Genomic DNA, 14,784 nt, shown 5'->3' with positions numbered 1-14,784 from the left:
TCTGAAACCCTGCATATAATAAACCCTAAAAACTCTTCCGATCTGAAGTCATGCCGAAATTTTGTCCAAAATAGTTGTACACACAGGAGAAATGAATTCTAATTTTTCCTTTTAATTTATTTTCTTACTGAATAAATTGCACGTGAATTTAAATTATTTAAAGTATGAAGAAAGCATGTTTAAATAAAGATATTTAGGTAGACATTATTGTTAAATTATTTTTTCCTTTATTATGTAAACTAATTCATTTTTTTTGTGTTCTTTATTTCTTCTGTTTGCATAGCATCATACATGATAAAAGGCATTGATCCTCGTGTTAATTGTCTCATTGGAAAACATTCATCCATGGATAAAAAGTATTCAAATCAAATAGTTCTAAACTCAGAAGTAAGACAGTGGGCTGAGGACTTACAAAGACAAGGGGGAGACAGTCTGCAGGATGACTATGTATCTGAGTTAGCCAGTTATGCTCCAGTTTCGCTAAAAGAAATGATATGCAAGATTTGCGAGGCATTTGGGAGAGTTGGGACTCAAACAAAAAGTTTCAGTTTTATCAGACTTACGGAGACATCCCATATTTGCTCTATGTCGAAGTTGATGATGACTTACTTCGAGCCCTAATTCAATTATGGAATCCAGGATACAATTACTTCACTCTCAATAAGGAGGACTTGGTTCCTACTATTGAAGAGTACACAACTTTTCTACATATAGAAGGGGCTTTGGAGAATCCAATTTATTCAAGGTCAATTAAAACTCAATCTTTTCTAGTTAAATTAGCAAAGATTGCCGGAGTACGAGAGGAATGGGTGGTATCCCGTACAAAACAAAAGGGCGAAAGCGAAGGCATTGCTTGGACCAACATTAAAGAACTTATTCAGAGTCATCCATACACTAAAGTACGATTCAATCTCTTTGCTCTGGGTATGTATGGTATGGTCATCTTCCCAAAAGTATTGGGATATATTGAAGCTGCAGTAATAGATTTGTTTGAGCAGCTACCATAAAGGGTTAATCCTGCTTCTGCAATTCTAGTAGAGACTTTCAGATCGTTAAACGCTTGTAGAAAACTAGGAGGTGGACGATTCTCAGGGTGTGCCCAATTCTTATATGTCTGGATCCGTAGCCATTTTTTGAGGACAGAAAAGGTTTCATACCGGCGCTTTAATACGGACTACTCACCATTGAAAGAATTTCTGGAGCAAGAATGGCCGAAAGAAATTACGAAAGATATGTGGATTAATGCCTTTCGAAATCTGCAAAGCGATGACATTGTTTGGCGAGCCCCGTGGCAAATCCAAAGGGAATTCTTTTACAAATGTGGTGATTACAACTGGGTAATGCTGCTCGGATTGTGGGGAGGAATCGGATATGCACCACTTCTGGTCATAAGACAGTATGAAGGTCGTCAATTTGTACTTGTCACTGTTGGATTACATTCGTATGAGTTCGCATTCCACAGCAAAAATTATAAAAGAAATATCATGGAGGCCTTTACAGCTTAGAAAAAAACTTTTTGTATCCGATCTAAAGCAGCAAAAGAAATGTTAACTGCTGATTATGAGGAATGTAGATCTGTTAGGAATAATGAAAATATCCCTCTACCAGACCAAAATGAGGATATCTCTATGGAAGATCACATTAAGGTGGTTCCATCATAGATTGAAATCCTGAGAGTTGAGTTTGAAGCAGAAAGAGAAAGTTGGTCGAGAGAATTAGAGCAAATGAGATGAGATAAAGCTATGTTGGGTGTTGACATTGACTTTCATTCATCACAATGTGCAATGTTGAGAGAAAACAAAGAAAAAGTTAATGGTGAATTCAGAACATTAAAGAAAAATTACTATGAGCTATATAAATCCCGGAAAGCATCAGGACCGAGCCGATCAACAGTACAGATGACCAGAGAATTGAACATCGAGAAAAGTCAAGTTGAAGATCTGAAAGGAAAGAATAGCCGTCTACTCAAAAGCCTTGAGAAAGGAAAGCAGAAAATGGAAGATTTTGAGGTTGACAGAAGAGAGCGAATTATAAAACACAAAGCTAAACACCGCGAGATCATGAATGAAATGCAAAGAGAAAGGGACCGAGCCAAAGATTTAGAAGAGATGAAGAATGACATGCTTGATAAATTTGAAGGTGAGAAAAATACCATGTTCAAGGGATTTTAATCTGAGATAAACCATCTGATTGCTGAACTTGAAGTTAGGGGAAAGGATTGAAGAGTTCGATGTTGAAAAAGAAAAATAGGAGCTGGAAAGGAAGAATTTCAACACTAAAACTGAGTTAGAGCAAACTCTCGAAGGAATTAATGAACAATGGAAAAAATCGACTGATTTCTATGTAGAAAGAAGTGAAGAAAGAAGCAATATGGTATTCGAGGCCATGGTACAAATGAGCGAAGTTGCCAGATATATTGGGGAGCTAGCTGTTGAAGCAAAAATAATTGAGCATCACGTTGATCCAGTTTCTAAGTTCGGAAAGAAGATGTCATGGCTAATGAAAGAAATTATAAAGCTTAATAGGAAAGATACGCCTTATCTGTAGTTATGAACTATTATAAAGAAACTTTATTATGCCGATGAAAGTTGTTCTATAACAGTTAACTTTTTGGGATCAATACCTTTTGCATACATGCATTTTGCATACATTCATTATTTATTGCATTATTTTCTTTATGTATAATTTTTATTATTAAGATAACATTCATTAATTAAATTTTGAAAAAATAATATCAAAAGAATTTTCAATCAAGTTATTCTGTCCAAAAGAGAAATACAACATCACTACGGTACTAGACAAGCTACTAAGAAAATTATGGAGGATAAAATACAACGTATTGAGGAACAACATAATAAAGAACAAGCAGAGATGAGAATGAAGCTAGAGAAAATTGAAGCCAGTACTGCAAACTCACAAGGCAACATGATGCATAAAATAGAAGACATGTTTAAAAAGCAAGCTATCATTGGAAAAATACATGAAAATCATGTATCTTTCGACCAAGAACCTATGTATCCTCTAGGTTTCCCACCAGAACCAATTTATCACTCTGGTACTACACCTATACAAATCAATGCCCGCACATCAACATTTCAAGAAGCCAAACCATATGAAAATCGACAAGTTGATCCTGCATCTTCAAGCAAAAATCCACTTATATCATATGTGAAAATAGGGGATTTTAATGTTGAGCATCTAATACCAGATTTGAATGAGCTGAATGAGAAAGAAAAAGTAAATGAAGAATTGACCAGACAGATCAGGAGCTTAGAAGAACGAATGAAATCCGTGGAAATAACTGAATCATTCTATGGGTTTGACACTAGTGAGTTGAGTTTGGTTCCAGACCTAATCCTCCCCATCAAGTTCAAAGTTCCCGAATTTGATAGATATGAGGGTACCACATGCCCTTCATCCCACATTACTATGTTTTGTCGTAGAATGGCAGGATATGTGAAAGACGAGAAATTGTTAATTCACTGCTTTCAAGATAGTTTGACAGGACCAACCTTAAAATGGTATACTCAATTGACCAAAGCCAACATTAGATCCTGGAAGGATCTGGCTAAGGCATTCCTAGAGTAGTACCGCCACGTAACAGACATGGTCCCTGATAGATGGACTCTCCAAAATTTGGAGAAAAAGAATAACGAAACATTCAGACAGTATGCTCAGAGATGGCGTGACACAACAGCCCAAGTTCAGCCACCTCTATCAAAAAAAGAGGCCACAATAATGTTTGTCCATACGTTAAAAGCTCCTTATTTAAGTCATCTAATGGGGAATGCAATCAGAAATTTTGCAGATTTGGTCATTTCTGGAGAACTCATTGAAAATGTCTTGAAAAGTGGCAAAATTGAATCAAATGAGGGGTCTAGTTCCAAAAGACCTATGTACCAGAAAAAAGAGAACGAAGTCAACAATGCAAGCTCTTACAACAAGGATTTTTCGAAAAGTGTTACAATAACCCAACCAAGGGTTAAGAAAGAAGAAACAAACACTAATCGAGTAGAGTCCAGAGGATCTCGAAAGGAAAATGAAAGGTTGTCTTTTACACCTTTACCAGTACCCTATGCTGAGATATATGATTCGCTGTTAAAAGCAGCTGTCATACGACCCTATCCGTTGGTTCCCATGCAACCACCATTTCCTCTATGGTATGATGTAAAAGCGCACTATGTTTACCATGAAGGAATTACGAGTCATTCTATTAAAAACTGTTTGGCATTTAAAATGGTGGTTCAAAATTTGATCAACATTGGAAAGTTGGAATTCAATTCACCATTTACATCAAATCATCCGCTGCCAAATCATGGAGATAAAAACGTGAACGCAATTCAGGAAGAGAATAGAAAGAAAGCAAAAACTGACGTTTCTGAGATTAAATCTCCTTTTGGTTGGATATTTCAACAATTTTCCTTATCCGGTATGATTCCACAAGAATTCAGGCCAAAACATAATGAAGGCAAGAATTATTGTGAATATCATCAAGAGAAGAGGCATGAAATTCAACTATGTCCTGAATTTAGGGATTTGGTGCAAAAATTGATGAATAACAAAGAGATATAATTCTTTGAAGAAGAACCAGGGAAAAGAGAAGATGACGTTTGCTCATCAGAAGATTCTAAACCTAATCAGAGAACAAGTGATCCCGTGATTATTAATGTGAAATCATCTACAATGATCCCTGCACCAACAAAGTCGAAAGTAGTTATCACAACTCCTTTACCATTTCCATATAAAGATACCCGCAGTGTACCTTGGAATTATACTACCAATGTTTAAATGGTAGGAGGATCTGTTTCTCTGGAAAAATCAGAAGAGAAAATACAGAGTATGGATTCTACGTCTGAACCAGTAAGTGAAGTCGGATTCTTTACAAGAAATGGGAGATGTTACTCTCCCGAAACATCAAATGCATCAAAACATGTGAAAGCAAAAGGAAAAGCCATGGTAATACCCCAAAAGGTATTTGATGATGAATCCCCTCCAACATTCAATGAGCCTGTAACAGAAAAACAAGCACAAGAATTTTTGAAATTCCTGAAACATAGTGAATATAGTGTGGTTGAACAACTACATAAACAACAAGCGCGAATTTCTATTCTTGATCTATTGATGAATTCAGAAGCACACAAAAATGCTTTGATGAGAATGCTTAATCAAACCTTTATCCCTGAAGATATATCCCTTAACAAGCTTAACAGAATTGTGAAACATATAGCCGCTGACAATTACATAACGTTCACGGATGATGAAATACCTGAAGGCGGAATGGGGTCAGTAAAAGCTTTGAATATTACCACACATTGTCATGGTCATGTTTTGCCAGGAGTATTGATTGACAATGGATCCGCTCTTAACTTGATGCCTCTAGTCACACTTCAAAGAATGCCTGTGGATAAATCGCACATGAAAAGTTATCAGAATGTAGTGCGAGCTTTTGATGGCACTCAAAAAGAGGTGCTTGGGAAAAATGGAAATACCGTTGTTGATCGGACCAGTCATGTACAATATTGACTTTGTGGTGATGGATATCCACCCTACATATAATTGTTTATTAGGGAGGCCATGGATTCATTCTGCATGAGATGTTCCTTCTTCATTACATCAGAAATTGAAATTCGTTGTTGATGGATAACTAATATGCGTAGGAGCTGAAGAAGAAATCATTGCGTCTATAACAAGTGATGTTCCGTATATTGAAACCAATGATGATGCTCTCGAATGCTCTTTCCGAGCTCTTGAATTTGTCAATGCAACCTTTATTGCAGAGGGAAGCAAAATTCCACATCCCAGATTGTCTGATTACATCAAGATGACTGTACGACAGACTTTAGGCATCGGAGCTAAAACTGGGAAAGGTTTGGGAAAGAATCTTCAAGGGAGTTCAGTTCCTGTAAGTATGAAGATAAAGAAAGATCGTTTTGGGCTTGGATTTAAGCCCAATTTTCAGCAAAAGAACAAAGAGATGAAAAGAAGTTGTGAAGATAGAAAGGCAAGGTTGAAAGGAGAAGAAATTCCTTGGGAAGACATATTTTTCCCACAGTTGAAGACCACATTCAGATCAGGAGAAACAGTTAATGTAGAACAACAACTTGTTGAGGCCTTTAAAGAAGAAAAGTTGACAAAAGATCAAAGCATACTTGAACAAGCTATGGAAGGATTATTTATCAACATGATCATGAATGACAACAAGACTGGCAAATACTTGGCTAAAATTCGCTCTTGTTTTCCTGGAGAAACACTCAACAATTGGACTGCTGAAGACCTCCCTGTAGTTTTTAATATTAACACAGAGTAATATTCAGAACTAATCTTTATGTTTAGCCCAAGAATATGAAAACTTTTTGTTATCTTGTAAAGGAAATTATGTTAAGTTCACCTAATACAAATATAAGAAATTTTCTTTAAAAAATTCTCAAATGGCAATCATTCTTTACATTCTTTACATTTTTTTCATTCATTTATTTATTATATCCTTTCAGAAATATGTCCGACTTAAATTTGCAGGTGTCACAATGTTAATAGCATGTTTATTCCTAAATTTAATCGAGAGATAAATTTAGAGCAGCCCATATGTCTGGAGGAAATCAATGAGTGTGAGGATAAACTAGAATGTGATGTTCCTACTGAATTATTAAGACTGGTAGAAAAAGAAGATAAACAAATTTTACCTTACAAAGAAGAGATTGAGACTGTAAATCTGGGAACAGATGAAGAAATGAAAGAGGTGAAAATTGGTACTACTCTGACAATCCAGATAAAACAAGAATTGATAAATCTCCTTCAAGAGTTCAAAGATATCTTCGCCTGGTCTTATCAAGATATGCCTGGTTTGAGTACAGATATAGTGATGCACAAACTTCCAATCAGTCCAGAATATAAACCGGTCCAACAAAAGCTCAGGCGAATGAGGCCAGAAATATTGTTGCAGATCAAAGAGAAAGTGATGAAGCAGATTAATGCAGGTTTCCTACAGGCAGCCAAAATACCCAGAATGGGTAGCCAACATTGTTCCAGTACCAAATAAAAATGGGAAAGTTTGAATGTGTGTGGATTACAGAGATCTCAACAAAGCTAGTCCGAAAGATAGCTTTCCATTACCCCACATAGATACCTTGGTGGACAATACTGCAGGACATGCATGGTTTTCATTCATGGATGGCTTTTCAGGATATAATCAGATAAAAATGAACCCTGAAGACATGGAAAAAACAACATTTATAACCATGTGGGGCATATTCTGCTATAAAGTAATGCCATTTGGATTGAAAAATGCAGGGGCAACATATCAAAGAGCTATGGTAACTTTGTTTCATGACATGATGCACAAAGAGATTGAAGTATATGTGGATGAAATGATTGTCAAATCCCGAACCGAAGAAGAACATATTCAAAATTTGAGAAAGCTTTTCCAGAGATTGAGGAAGTATCAATTAAAGCTCAACCTCGCTAAATACACTTTTGGGGTAACTTTCGGGAAACTTTTGGGATTTATGGTCAGCAAAAAGGAATCGAGATTGATCCAGATAAAGTAAAAGCAATTCAAGATCTTCCACCACCCAATACAAAAAAAGAAGTTCGAGGCTTTTTGGGAAGATTAAATTATATATCTCGATTCATTTCTCAATTAACTGACAAATGTGATCCAGTGTTCAAATTACTTCGAAAGAACAATCCTAAAGTCTGGAATGATGAATGTCAAGAAACTTTGGATATTATTAAGAAATATTTATCCAATGCCCCCATTTTAGTATCACCAATGCCTGATAGACCGTTAATTCTCTACTTGACAGTCTTTAAAAATTCGATGGGATGTTTACTGGGACATCATGATGAATCTGGAAGAAAAGAAAAAGCCATTTATTATCTAAGCAAGAAATTTACTGATTGTGAAATTCGATATCCACCAATACAAAAATTATGTTGTGCCTTAGTGTGGGCTACTCGAAGACTCAGACAATACATGTTATATCATACTACTTGGTTGATATCCAAACTTGACCCTTTGAAATTCTTAATGGAATCACCAGCTTTGACAGGCAGAATAGCTAGATGGCATATGTTATTATCCGAGTTTGATATTGTATATGTCAACCAAAAAGCGATAAAAGGAAGTGTCATAGCTGATTTTCTGGCCAGTCGTGTATCAGATGATTATCAGCCTTTGAGTTTTAATTTTCCAGATGAAGATTTGTTATGCATATCCATGAATGAAGAAGTCATAACAAATGATGAAACTTGGAATCTTTACTTTGATGGAGCATCCAACACCTTGGGACGAGGAATCGGGGTAGTGTTAATTTCTCCAGAAAATATTTATTATCCCTTTACAAGCAGACTGGAGTTCTTTTGCACCAATAACATGGCGGAATATGAAGCTTGTGTAATGGGATTGAAAGCAGCCATAGAAAGAAAAATTAAATGTCTCAAGATATATGGAGATTCATCGTTAGTGGTGTATCAATTACGAGGTGAATGGGAAATAAAAGATCCCAAATTGTTGAAATACCGAAATTTTACCCTCGAATTAGTGAAAGAATTTGAGAGAGTCACCTTCAATTATCTCCCTCGAGAGGAAAATCAAATGGCAGATGCTTTGGCTACATTAGCTGCTATGTTTCAGGTAACTAAGAAAGTTGATATAATGCCAATCGAAATGCAAGTATATGAAATTCCTGCACATTGCTATAGTGTAGAAGAAGAGGCAGATGACAAACCATGGTATTATGATATCTTGCAATATATCAAGTATCAAAGTTATCCACAAAATGCATCTGCAATTGATAAAAGAACATTGAGAAGAATGGATGCTGGATACTTTCTTGATGGTGAGATTTTGTACAGAAGAAGCAATGATCAAATGCTATTGAGATGTGTAAATAACAGCGAAGCCAGAAGCATCATTGAGGAAGTACACAGTGGAATATGTGGAACACATGCAAATGGTCTTTCCATGGCTAGAAAAATAATGAGATATAGATATTATTGGGCTACCATGCACACAGATTGCATTGATTATGCAAGGAAATGTCATAAATGCCAGATATATGCAGATAAGATTCATGTACCCCCATCTCCTTTACATGTAATGACATCACCCTGGCCATTTTCTATGTGGGGAATAGACATCATTGGGGCAATCACACCAAAAGCATCGAATGGACATTGTTTCATCCTTGTGGCAATTGACTATTTTACCAAGTGGGTTGAAGCTGCTTCATATGCCAATATTAAGAGGTCCACAGTCTGCAAATTCATAAAGAAAGAAATAATTTGCCGGTATGGCCTACCAGAAAGGATCATTACAGATAATGCTCTGAACCTGAACAACAAAATGATGACCGAACTTTGTGCACAGTTTAAGATCAAACATGCAAACTCAGTGGCATATCGTCCAAAGATAAATAGGGCAGTTGAAGCAGCAAATAAGAACATCAAGAGAATCATTACAAAGGACACTGAAAATTACAAAGATTGGCATGAGAAGTTACCTTTTGCTTTATATGCATATCGAACTACTGTTCGAACATCTACTGGGGCAACGCCTTTTTCTTTAGTCTATGGGATGGAAGCACTCTTACCAATTGAAGTTGAGATTCCGTCGCTTCGAATTTTGAGAGAAGTAAAATTGGATGAATCTGAATGGATCCAAGCTCGATTTGATCAATTGAACCTTATTGAGGAGAAAAGATTGAAAGCTATTTGCCATGGACAGATGTATCAAAAACGGATGATGAAGTCTCATGACAAGAAAGTACATCCAAGAGAATTCCAAGAGGGTGATCTAGTACTAAAAAAGATCTTGCCTATACATAAAGATTTACGTGGAAAATGGATGCATAATTGGGAATGGTCATACGTTGTAAAAAAGACCTTTTTCGGAGGAGCGTTGATCTTGGCAAAAATGGATGGAAAAGTTATGAGAAACCCAATAAACTCAGATTCTGTCAAGAAATATTATGCTTAAAAAAATGAAATGAAAAAAGAAAGAAAAAATAAAAAAAAATAAAAAATGAGGGTCAAGATGAAAACCCGCAAAGGGCATCTTGCAACCAAAGGAAGGATTTGAGTTGAAAACTTGAAAGGGCGACTCAAATGTATGTTGATATTAGACATCTGGCAATTGAACCCTCTTAAGATTTTGATAGTTTGGGAGGAACTTCACATCTACAAGCATTCTGACAACGTTTGAGATCTTCCAGACAAAAGCTTACATCAGTACTCTAAATTATATCAATTCGATTAATTTAGAAATACTTATGCTAATAATTTGTTGAATCATTATCATTCCTGTGCTTGCCATAACTTTGAATACAATTCTATTTATTTATTAATAAATTCTAAGTTTAGTTTCTCTAAATTCAATTTATTTTTTGAGATTCAATTTATTTTCGAAATTCAATTTATTCTTTTATTTTGTAAATGGATTAACATAATTTTGAAATAAGCTAAAGATTTCTGAGTATCACTTTATGTTAATACTTTTAAAGGCATGGAATACAAAGTAAGTCTTATCAACGTTTGCAATCATTGTTGAAAAGCAAACAAATTATTACCATCATAGAGTTATTTGGAAGCAGAAGAAGAAGAAATCTGTTCTCAATTGGTAGATTATGAATATAGCCCTTTTTCATACAGCAGTACAAATATGCTTCGAATTTACAAATTCTGGCTCTACATCATATAAGTACTATGATGTTTTGGTCCAAACACCAACTGAAGTAACCACCACGTTATCATAGTAGAAATAAGGAGACCCAATAACATCTTCTGGAAGTGTTCTTTGAGATATCTGATCTAGTTCAATAAGAACTCCAAAACCAATCATTGGATTAGGAAGATGAACTGCATGATTGTCTTCATTAAGAAGCTTCTTTCCAAGCTACCTATGCTTCTTCTTTTTAAAGAAAATCATAGCCCAAGTTTCGCTTTTTCTTGTAATTGGGATCATTGCATAATAGCTTCCTATCTTTTACCGGAAGAAGTGTGTCAGCAGCCTTAGCCATTTGAGCAGCACATATAAAATCTGTCAACTCTGCAATTGATGAATCAGGACCACATCTCTATGAATATTGAAGACTTAGCATTTGAGTATCCCATTTTCGTCAAGTATAATAGTTTACTCTCCTAATCAGAATCAGAATTCAGGATTTCCTCGGTATCAGAAGAACTATCAATATCTGTGAAATCATCTTGAGAGATCACTTCATAATTAGATGAGTAGTTATCAGAATTAACATGTTACATGAGTGCAAACTTTTCAAGAGCCTGTGCCATTGAGTTTTGTTCTCAAGGGGTTTTGTTACATTATATAAAAATAAGGCATATCTACATCTACATTTTTCAAAGATGATAGATTCTCCGATTCGAAGAAGAAAGATTTATTGGATTTCTACACAACTGAAGAAAGACTAAGTTCACCAATTGGAAATCAAATAAAGATAAACTTAACATTCATGCATCATATTTAGGCATTTGCAAAAATAGGTGCATTTTCGTTCATTTTATCCATGTTGAATTTTGATAAGAATTTCAAAGATTTTAGCAAAGATTCAAATCCATCATTCAATGGATCAACATTTCCAGAAGAGTTCATAATGAGAAGAACTCATCTGAAGAAGGAAGAAGAAGTTCACAATGAGAAGAACTTGTTCAACTTTTTGCTTAAATTCATCACTCGGTGGATCAGCAGTGCCAGTTAGAGTTCATAATGAGAAGAACTCATCTGATGAAGAAAGAAGAAGTTCATAATGAGAAGAATTTGTTCAACCTTTTGCTTGAATTCATCATTCGATGGATCAACGTTGCCAGAAAGTTCATAATGAGAAGAACTTATCTGAAGAGGAAGAAGAAGTTCATAATGAGAAGAGCTTGTTCAACCTTTTGCTTGACTCTTTCACAGAAGAAGATAGATCAGCATTAACATTTGTAGAAGTGTTCATAATGAGAAGAACTCATCTGAAGAAGAATAAGAATTTCATAATGAGAAGAACTTGTTCAACTTTTTGCTCGAATTCATCACTCGATGGATCAACTTTTCCAGAAGAGTTCATAATGAAAAGAACTTATCTGAAGAGGAAGAAGGAGTTCATAATGAGAAGAATTTGTTCAACATTTTGTTAGATTACATCAGAAGGAGATAAATCATCATCCCCTGTGAAAAAGTTCATAATGAGAAGAACTAATCCCAAAGAAGAACTTGTTCAACATTGCCATTATAATCAAGTGAAGTCAATTGGATAAAAAAAACTTATTATCTTTTCGTCTTTGCCCTATTCTTGTTAACACAAGAATGAGCAAAGAGGGGCAGCTGAAGATACTATTTTTTTTCCCATTTGTTTTTTTATTATTTATTATTATTTTTATTTATTATATTTAATATTATATTATTATTATTATTATTATCATTTTATTATTATTATTATTATTATTATTATTTATTTATTATTATTATTATTATTATTACAAGCCAAATAGACCGGCCCAGATCTAGAGACCCAACCCAGATGCGGAGACCCAACCCAGATGCAAAGGAAACCCTAGGGTTTCAACATCTTCATCCAGCCGCCTCTCTCTTTCCACCGTTGGATCTGACTTGATCCAACGGCCCAGATGGCTCCAGACAAAACCCTAGGGTATCATTACCCTAGGGCCATGCGGTTGCTGCAGCTACTCCCACCATCTCCAACGCTACCACGCCTCGTCGAAAGTTTCCAGAAGAGCCACTCCAGCCGCACACATGTCGCCCTTAACGGTGAGTCACCACTGGAAGTTTGGTGACTCACCAAACTCTACTCTTTTACCCGGTCTGAAGCAAGCGCCGATGATGGTTATAAAACCATCGACCGAATCACCTGCAAAAGAGACGAAGAACGAGGAGGAAAAATAGAGATCCAACAGCAACAAAAACCACCCAAAAATCGAAACAAAGAGAAAAGAGAAGTCTTACCGAGGAAGCTGCAATGCTACCGGAGCCTTCACACATCACCGGAAACCTTCGAAAACAGAAGGTATCTTCCTAGATCTGCTTCAATCGGGGGCTATTTAAGAAAAAGGGTTACCGAAATCGTCGTTAGGACGGTCCAATCTACATTTTGGTGTAATATTATATTTTTCCGACCACAGGAGGCGGTGGTTGGCGGTAGGATTAGCGGCGGTGATCGGCGCCAGATTCCTTCCGGCGAGGGAATACCACAGTGGGTAGAGAGAGTTCTCATCTCTCTCAAATAGAGAGAGAATGAGAAATGGAAACAAATGAAAAATGGCCTTAGGCCGAATGGGTTAAGGGTATAAATACAGGGCCTCAGTGTAATTTCGAATAGGGTTTAACCTTTTCCGCTACCCTTGTAACTTTGTAACATTACATTTTTAGTCACTTTAATCAAGCTTCAAACCTTTTAATTCGGACTCTTAATGTTATTTCTTTATAATTTAGTCACTGACATAAATATTTTAGACAAATAACCGATTTAGTCCTTTAATTCTAATTAATTTTATTTTAATCCCGAATACATGTTTTAAATTTATTTTAATTTGATATATTTTTAATCTAGTCACTAAATTAATAAATAGGTAAAATAGCATGCTTAGCCCCTGTAATATTAAATAATTAATTGCAAATTAGATTATTTAATTTTAAAATGTTATAATTTAGTCACTAATTTTAATACTTTAAGTTAATTACTAGTTTTTTATTTATAGTTTTAATTTCATTATTTTTAGTTATTGTTTTATATTTATTATTATTATTATTATTATTATTATTATTATTATGTATAAATATATATATAATAAATAATATTTGTTTATTTATTTTTATTTTTTTTATTAAATAAAAATAAAAATCCTATTTATTTAATTTTATAAATTACTTTTAAGAAAAATAATTATATTTTGATATTTATTTATTTTTTAATATCGAAGAAAATAGCTGTCTTAAAGCACCTAGAAGCCATTTTCTGATATTTCTAAATAATTAGATATCTCTTATATTTATATATATTAATATATTTTTGTAAAATTATAAATTTAAAAATAACATAATTATAAATTAAATATATCTTTGTAGGGGTGTTCATTCGGTTAATTCGGTGGCCGAACCGACCGAACTACCCTTTTCGAATTAACCAAACTTTTTTTTTTCTTTAACCGTTAACCGAACCGAACTTTTTTTCGAAAATATTAACCGAACCGAATAAATTTAAGTTAATTCGGTTAATTTTCGAATTAACCGAAATTTTTTAGAATTTTAGAATTTAATATTTTTTTAATTAAAAAAACAATTTACAATTAATTTAAATAATATCTAATTATAAATAATATCTAATTAATTTGATTCAAACATTTTGCATTTAGTTTTGATATTATTTTAATTAATTAATATTGATTTGGATTTTAAATGGATTTTAAATGGATTGGGCCTCTTAATATAATTATATTTAAAGGTTAATTCGGTTAATTCGGTTAATTAACCGATTTCGAACCGAATTAACCGTTAACTGAATTCCAAAAAAATCTTTAACCGTTCCTCGACCGAATTAATTTGGTGGCCAACCGAATTAACCGAACTAATTCAGTTCGGTCGGTTAATTCGGTTAAAACCGAATTTTGAACACCCCTATGTTCAATTAGTTTTTTATATTATGATTTGAGGCTTAATAATAGGTCATTGATCTGTTAATCTAGTTTTCCTGCTGAAATTTTGTTTCTTTTTTTCACTTTAGTGTTGTGATAGTTTGATGCTTAATCATAGTTCAATGTGCAGTTAATCTAATT

The 14,784-nt window shown here is 34.5% G+C and overlaps 1 pseudogene; it reads left to right on the top strand.

Annotated features, from left to right (window-relative positions):
- The first annotated feature begins 12,971 nt into the window (after positions 1-12,971).
- The window catches only part of LOC120147668, a 10,695-nt pseudogene continuing 8,882 nt past the window's right edge, over positions 12,972-14,784 (top strand).

The sequence above is a fragment of the Hibiscus syriacus genome, unplaced genomic scaffold, assembly GCF_006381635.1.
Source record: "Hibiscus syriacus cultivar Baekdansim isolate YM2019G1 unplaced genomic scaffold, ASM638163v2 tig00000218_pilon, whole genome shotgun sequence".
Classification (NCBI taxonomy): Eukaryota; Viridiplantae; Streptophyta; class Magnoliopsida; order Malvales; family Malvaceae; genus Hibiscus; species Hibiscus syriacus.
This window is presented reverse-complemented; position numbering and strand designations above follow the sequence as displayed.